Source organism: Bombyx mori, chromosome 25 (genome assembly GCF_030269925.1).
Source record: "Bombyx mori chromosome 25, ASM3026992v2".
NCBI classification, from domain to species: Eukaryota; Metazoa; Arthropoda; class Insecta; order Lepidoptera; family Bombycidae; genus Bombyx; species Bombyx mori.
The window spans coordinates 66,425-74,358 of record NC_085131.1 but is presented as its reverse complement, the minus strand read 5'-3'; the positions used below and the strand labels follow the sequence as shown (position 1 = coordinate 74,358).

General features: G+C 43.1%; 1 long non-coding RNA gene across 1 annotated transcript; it reads left to right on the top strand.

The window, feature by feature from the left end:
• Window positions 1-1,116: 1,116 nt before the first annotated feature.
• Window positions 1,117-7,658, top strand: LOC134201356 (uncharacterized). The gene is made up of 3 exons (XR_009976611.1): window positions 1,117-1,324; window positions 2,211-6,748; window positions 7,546-7,658. It is a non-coding gene; the product is annotated as an uncharacterized LOC134201356 (long non-coding RNA).
• The last annotated feature ends 276 nt before the right edge of the window (window positions 7,659-7,934 follow it).

Sequence of the window (7,934 nt, the reverse complement as noted above, 5' to 3'; positions counted from 1 at the left end):
GGTTCCTCCCAAGATTTAAAAATATTTTTGACTAGATAAGCACCTGCATCAGTTGTAGAGCGACCCCTGGTAAACCTGAATTGTTTATTATGAAGCAGGTTATTTGAATTAAAATGTCCTAAAAGTTGTGTCAAAATAATTTTTTCAAAAATTTTACTCAACGTAGGGAGTACTGAAATAGGTCTATAGTTAGAGGGGTCATCAGTACTACCAGATTTAAAAAGAGGAATCACTTTACTATGTTTCATTAAGTCAGGAAATACACCACACCTAATACAATCATTAAAAATACTAACAAGATGAGGAGCAATAATGTCTATTACAGACTTCAAAATCTTTATCCAGTGTCCACTATATACCAAACAAAAGTACGAGACGAGTTTTTACTGTTCGCTGAATCTTAAATTATATTTTAAGGCTTTGTTCGGAGTACGAGTCAAGACTCTGTAATGATTCGTGTGGTAGAGTCGCCGGTAGAGCTGTAGAGTCGACGACGGTGGTGAACAATGAAATGTGTGGTTTTTGCGGAACCGCGAACACTCAGACCGCTCACAATAAGCTATCACTGACGAAAATGATGTATTACACAAACGCTGTTGCAACAGTATGCCAGGATAGTATTTATTTTATTTTTTTACTTATTTATACTTAACTACAAATTTGGTCTTTGTTTATTTCGTGCGCGCAGAAGACTTACCGCGGCCTCCACTGTCGAGTACAGAGTCAGCGCCAGTAGCGTCCCAGCTATTGGCGCTCAGTGCGCTGGCCACGCAGAAGGCGCGGGCTGACGCTTCAACGCGAAACATATGTGCTCAGTTTTTTTAAACCTAGATGTATGAGACATACACTGTACACATGAGCTACTCGTATATAAACTAAGGGCTTAGTGACATAGTGGCCAACTATGTCTGGTCGTGTCAAGTTCACAGTCTACGGTTTCACCTGCAGCTTCGTAAAGGTAGGCTCCTCCGACTGACTTTATGGTTGTTATAAGTTTATTATAAATAATAATTGGTTTCCCTACTGTATTGTCGTTACTGGTGGCGAGGCGCGGGCGTGGTCGCAGTTTCAATATGTGCAAAAAGCCGGTCGTTCACAAGCGGCGGCGACTCTACATTGTACTGCCTACCAACAGCGGCTGCGGTTATATATCTACTCTACCGCACTTTAGTCTTTAACACTATTCATCATAAATTACATACTGTTTTGGGTATTTTATAATTTATAGTGAGTTTGGGCCTAATTGTAGCTAACATGTACTTCAACGAGAATATCCGCATACACACAATGGTATCTGTTGGCTCCGGTGACCGCTTCACATCAGGTAAGCCAGATAGATACTAGACTATACACAAAAGACTATACAACAATCTCAAATTGTTCCTTCACAAACAAAACTATATTGATATAAACATGAGCCATGTGTCAATGTGTGGTGACCATGATGTACAAACAGCCGTGGACTTGTAGCGTCGGTCGTTCGAAGGCCATTCGTCATGTAGGAGTGCTGTCAACGCGCCGAACACCTCCAGTCGATTGATGGTCAACAACAAAAACTGTTGGTAGGAGGACAGCACGCCGCGTCGTCTCGTCGGAGGCACATTGTAACGCGTGGTCGCCGGACCACCGCACCTCACTACTTTCAACTACATTCAAACAGATACTGTATATTTCCTTCACTTCTTATTTATTTATTTATATACTCGTACTTAATTTACTAGTGTGCACGAATATACCTAAAAAACATTTTATAAAATTATTATTTGGGTTTATGTGAGACAATTCTAGGTCGACATCACTAAGCCATGAACGCAAATGTTTCTGCTGATACTAAGTGAGTACTGTTTGTTATCTACAGACATTTATACTACTGACTACACTTTTAAATCCATAAGTTTTCACTCAGACATTTGGCTCGAGACAATCTATATTTATTTACCAAAAACTATATAATGACGAAAAGAAAGTTTTACGTCTAATGATTTTTAATTAGTTAGAAGTGGTCACGACCAGGCAGGCCCAGGGACCAGTGGGTCGTTTCCTGCTAGTAAATCGGAAAGGTTCAGTGTCGGTTTTGAAGTTATCGTGGTCTAAAGGATAAGACGTCCGGTGCATATGTAGCGTTGCATCGGTGCTCAAATCCCGCAGGCGGGTACTAATTTTCGCGTGCACATCAACTCTCTCCAGGTCATTCAATCTCGTTTTTGCAGAATAGCCGTCGGAACATCGTACTACGTGAGGAGTGTCGGCGTAAATAGCTTAAGGTAGCGTCGGAATGCTACTTCGACAAAGAAGCGTGACTCCATAACCCTCTTATCGTGGCTGCCACTAATTACATATGCGACCCAGGCGACGGGGTAACGCATAGTCGCCGTCGCCCAAAACATGTCTTGTTAGATCCCTAGATCTACTTTCAGTGCTTTTAGACCCCTGAAGCATCGGTCATCATCCAAACCACTTCAAGCCTCAGCCAACTAATTCATAGAAACAGCCCACTGAGTTTCTCGCCGGATCTGCTCAGTGGGTTACGATTCCGATCTGGTAGTAGATGCTGCAAAGCGCTGCTCTTGCTAGGAATGATGTTATCAAATTCTCTCAGGTTGAGCCCGTAACTTACCCGTCCGCGTGAAGCTGGAATAGCCCTTTAGACTCTCAGAGACTGGGAAGGGAAAAAAACATTCAACCCATTTACGGATTATGTTCAATTACAAGATTTTATATAATCGTCGTAAAATTGTAGTTTATTTCAGTGACTCTACACAAACGAAGTCTCGGTGAGTGATCTCGCACAGCGTCCAGAGGCCGCCGCAGAGCGCCGCACTGATACATCGCCCGTTATCGAGCATTGCGCAATGTCCGCGCGCGCCGATAACGACTTCCGCTGTTCACTTTAATTCGCGCGCTAATCGTGTGTCTATTTCGATCTACTCCTGGAGCATCTGTCGGCCATACTGCTACCCACGACCCAACTAAGTCTCGTCCACATTACATAGTCCGCGAGGCTGCCGCGGGACGACTGGGGCTCGTATATCTTTCTTTGTCATCGTACAGTCATAATGAAGAGTAAACAATAACAATCGGCAACAAGGAAAAGTCTGACCCGACAATCCGACTCGGTGAGAGCACGGTCACGGTGTGCATGTATATATATATATACGGTTATACTAATTCAGAGTTCATTTCTGTACGTTTACTGAGCGCTGTAATGACGGAGTGATGCATGGTAATGGTCGAGAAGCCGCCACAATTTACTTTGTAATTTCCTGCCAATCCACGACTAACGGACGGCGCCGGGGTCGCGCACTAGTATGTACACACACCCACACGCGCGCCACGTGCACACATGCACACAAGGGCATACGCTCACTACATCTACTAAAGTACGACCTCTTTAAGCAAACAGAAATACTACCACCTACAGGTACTACCATATTTTTATTGAAGGTGAGCAAACGAATAATTACAACAACTATACAGCTTACAAACTAAATAATGAGCTATATATAACAGCAACAAGCCCAACTGAAAACTGAAATGAACAATTATGCATACTGGTGATCTTGGTCAGGATAATAATATATATATTTATTTATTGCTTCGGTGGGTGGACGATCTCACAGTCCACCTGGTGTTAAGTGGTTACTGGAGCCCATAGACATCTACAAAAGCTGTAGTTACAACGGCTGCCCCACCCTTCAGACCGAAACGCATTACTGTTTCACGGCAGAAATAGGCAGGGTGGTGGTATCTACCCGCGTGGACTCACAAGAGGTCCTACCACCAGTAGTCCAGTCCAGTAGTCCAGTAGTCCTACCACTATATTGTGTCAAAATAATATAATTGTATTATATATTGAATTGTATAATATTGTCATATTCTACATGAATTAATTACAGTCATCTGTCCTTGAAATTTGCAATAATTTTCAAGTTAATCGGACGTCTGAGTTTCTGAAAATTAGAAAATCACGTTTGATATGGATACCATTCAGGTTCTGATACATTCATTTACACAAATTCACTTGAGATATTTATAAGCGAGTCATACTCGTCCATTATAACCCCATAGCTGACGAGAACGTGTCCGCTGGGTGTCTGATAGGTAAAGCAATCGTTCTCAAAAACTATTTATACTTACAAATATTTTTTATACAAGCTCAGCACATGTGTTTTCTTTAGAATCGTCTAGAGGTCAATTAACTCCACATACATGTTATAATATTAATCACTCTTATAGATAGATCGAGACTTGACCTGTGCCATCACTGCATGTCACTGCATGGCTTCGCTTGTGCCCATCAGGGTGCTGTGAGCGCTCGAGGTACGTATATAAATGTTTGATTCCCTCTAGAGCAGTCGGGTTCGGGTTCGGGGCATACAGGCAGGGGGAATAGACGCGACCACATCGGATCATTTGGAGCCTCTGGGTCTGCGGAGGGACTTCGGTTCTCTCTGTATTTTGTACCGTATGTTCCATGGGGAGTGCTCTGAGGAATTGTTCGAGATGATACCAGCATCTCGTTTTTACCATCGCACCGCCCGCCACCGGAGTAGAGTTCATCCATACTACCTGGAGCCACTGCGGTCATCCACAGTGCGTTTCCAGAGATCTTTTTTGCCACGTACCATCCGGCTATGGAATGAGCTCCTCTCCACGGTGTTTCCCGAGCGCTATGACATGTCCTTCTTCAAACGAGGCTTATGGAGAGTATTAAGCGGTAGGCAGCGGCTTGGCTCTGCCCCTGGCATTGCTGAAGTCCATGGGCGACGGTAACCGCTCACCATCAGGTGGGCCGTGTGCCCGACTGCCTACAAAGGCAATAAAAAAAAAAAAAAAAACTTCAATCCAATAGCGCCCAGCGAGAATAACGACACAATACGAAGTGAATGAGAAGATGCGATACTAGTGAGTGCAAAACAATCATTTTGAGACTGATAATTTTAATAACTAAACTTGGTTTTGCCAAAAATATTTAGTTCGAGATTTTTCAATTTATTGAATCGGAAATAAATAAAAACCTAATACCTAATTATTTTAATTTAAACATAGCATTCAGAAAACGAACAAAAAACGAATGTAAGTTGATACTCGCGGACATGATGTCGGATCACATTAATCGCGCAGCCCATCTCATACTTAACTTCACTTAGTTCAACTTAATAGTTTCTCGCTCGCTCCTGCAACATTTTCACGCTAACTTCAACTTATCTCGTTCGTGATCAAGCTGCAGACACGAGTACGTTTCTGACGGTTTCCAAGATGCAATCTATGCATTGTATGTTTTCGTTCTATTCATATGCAGCATACGTAAAATGCTATAAAAATAATGAGTTTAAAATCACGCATACTCGGATTCACAGATCATAAATCTGGATAATTCTTCATCGTGGACTTTTTGTCGTTCACAAACAGAATTTTAGATAAAAGCTATTGAAATAGTTTCCTAATCAAGCTCTGTACAATGCTCCCATTTGTCGACGCCGCTTAGAAAATAGTTGGTAGAAAAGTGTGGGAGCGAAATTTAAAAAGTTTGGAAGTTTTTCATTGACAGTTCGACCTCCGAGACAGAAGTAGCCCGCATCCTGGCGAGCTTCAAGTTGAAGGACTGGTCGCCCCGCCCAACAGACGTTATAGAAGACGGCTCGTGTAGGTGGGTGGATAGGTAGGTAGATAGGACCGTCCCAGGCCGCTCGCCAATTAAACAACAAATTAACAATTTAACAAATTTCTTTGCGTTTTTGGAATGCGTTTTTAAGACCTCTTGACTAATGAAAAGATCCAAAACGAAAGACATTCCGGGTTTATCCCATACACGCTCTAGGGGCTTAAGTCTGCCTCCGAACCTCGTTTGAAGGAGGACAAGTTATAGCGTTCAGGAAAAATCAAGTCCATTCAAGAGAAGTCCATTCTCAAGGAGGAAGCACACTGTGTACAGACGCAGTGGCTCTAGTGGCATACTCGTGGTAATATTATCGTAAAGTACAAGAAATGCAGCGTAAGGACTCGATATCACTGTCATATTAGTGGACATGCGCGATACCGTACGTCGCTCGACCGCAAGAGATTACAGACAGATAATTAAATATAACGAAGGAAAAGATTAATTTATATGAGAACGCGATTAGAGGCTGAATAATGAGTGAGGAATGTACCCCGAGCCGCGCGACACAAACAAACCGCGACCGCGGAGCAGGTAGAGCCTGCGCGTAGCTCTACCACTTCACGCGCGGCGCTCTCGGCTTTCTAAGCGGCTCGCACTTGCTTCTTAACGAAAAGGTTTATTTGATTTGTTTAGCAGTAAAGTTAGTTCTACATCGGCGTGGGCATCCTACACTCTGTGATCATTTTTTTTGGGTTTGATGGATATTGGTATTCCGGGGGCTTTTTATTTTCACCAGGACAAGTGGGCGAGCAAAAGCACAGCCACGAGCGGTGGGATATGCTAACAGCTGCGCGAGCGTCTCCGAAAGAGACTTAATAACACGAGAGCAGCTGCTTCGCGAATGAATCTGCTACTGGATCGGAATCGCGACCCGCTGAGAAGATCCGACGAGAAACTGAGCGAGCGGATGCATGGGTTAGGTTGCACGCCGACCTCTATGTACGACGAGTAGGGTTACCGGGGTCCCTAAGCCTGCTCCTAGTGTTAGAGCTGAAGGCGTCGATTGCAAAGTCTATTGGATCTGATGGATTCGTAAGGTCGTGTCTAGGGCGTCTACGGTGACTGGCTCCTGCGTGATCAGGATCGGTGAGTAGTCAGCGGCGGCAACGATAAGGCGATTATCATGACGCATAATCTTGTCGAAGTTATAAGAATTTATAAATATATATATATAACTATACATAGATATTATTAAGCAAACTAGACGATTATTATAAACTTGTGGGGAGTTAATATTGCTTTTGTACACACTCTTAATTTACTGTTTAGAAGAATAGCAAAAGTAGTTGTGCCGAGTGACGTAAGTGTAGTGGTGCACTTATGACAGAACACAAAACCATTTTAATTCGGAACAAAGTCCCGTCAGACATTTTAATTAAAAGGATTCAGCCGGCGAGTCCTGCGTGGGGAGCGCCCCCCACAACCACCATGCCACAGAATTATTACAATATGTTGTCTGTGATGACTGATCTTTTCGTACAACACACGTCGATAATTCACACAAACAATGCACATCAAGTTCAAGTGGACGAGTAATAAGGAGAGGAGACGCTTGGAGCCTGCTGCAGCGACGCGTGCTTGTGTCGGCTGCGCTTATCTACAGCGAGTTGTCAGGATGCGGGCTCGGCTTTCGGCTCGGTTGATGAGAGGTGTCCAGATAAGCTCTCCTTCCAAGCTCATCGACATAATGTATTCAGATATGATGCATTTCAATACACACACAGTAAGGAACAAGTGTCTGCTCTGTCGGTACATCACACCCACACACACACACACACACACACTTAGACGCAGACCACTTACAGACTTAGCTTAAGATTTGTTCTGCCTAAATCAATCTCTACTGAATCTCATTGTAGTTACAATAATGGTGTCGTTGGTAGGGCAGCAACGCGAGGGACTGCTTGACCGCTCGTGACAGCTTATCAACACGACGACCTTCCACGATGTTAAAGCCTAAACTACCCCGCAAATTTGTTACATGATTCATCAACACCCCGTCACGTCTTTTTTTACTTCAATTTATTGTACAAACATGTTTAAACGGTAAACAAATTCGCTTAAATAAAAGTATTATTTTATTTTATTTTTTATTTTTATTGCTTAGATACCCATCTACGAGCTCACAGTCCACCTAACACCTTAAGTGGTTACTGGAACCCATAGACAACTACAACGTAAATGCGGCTCCCACCTTGAGATATAAGTTCTATGGTCTCAGTATAGTTAAGTTTATAGTTTTTTTTTTGCGTAAACCAGCGAGCGAACTCAG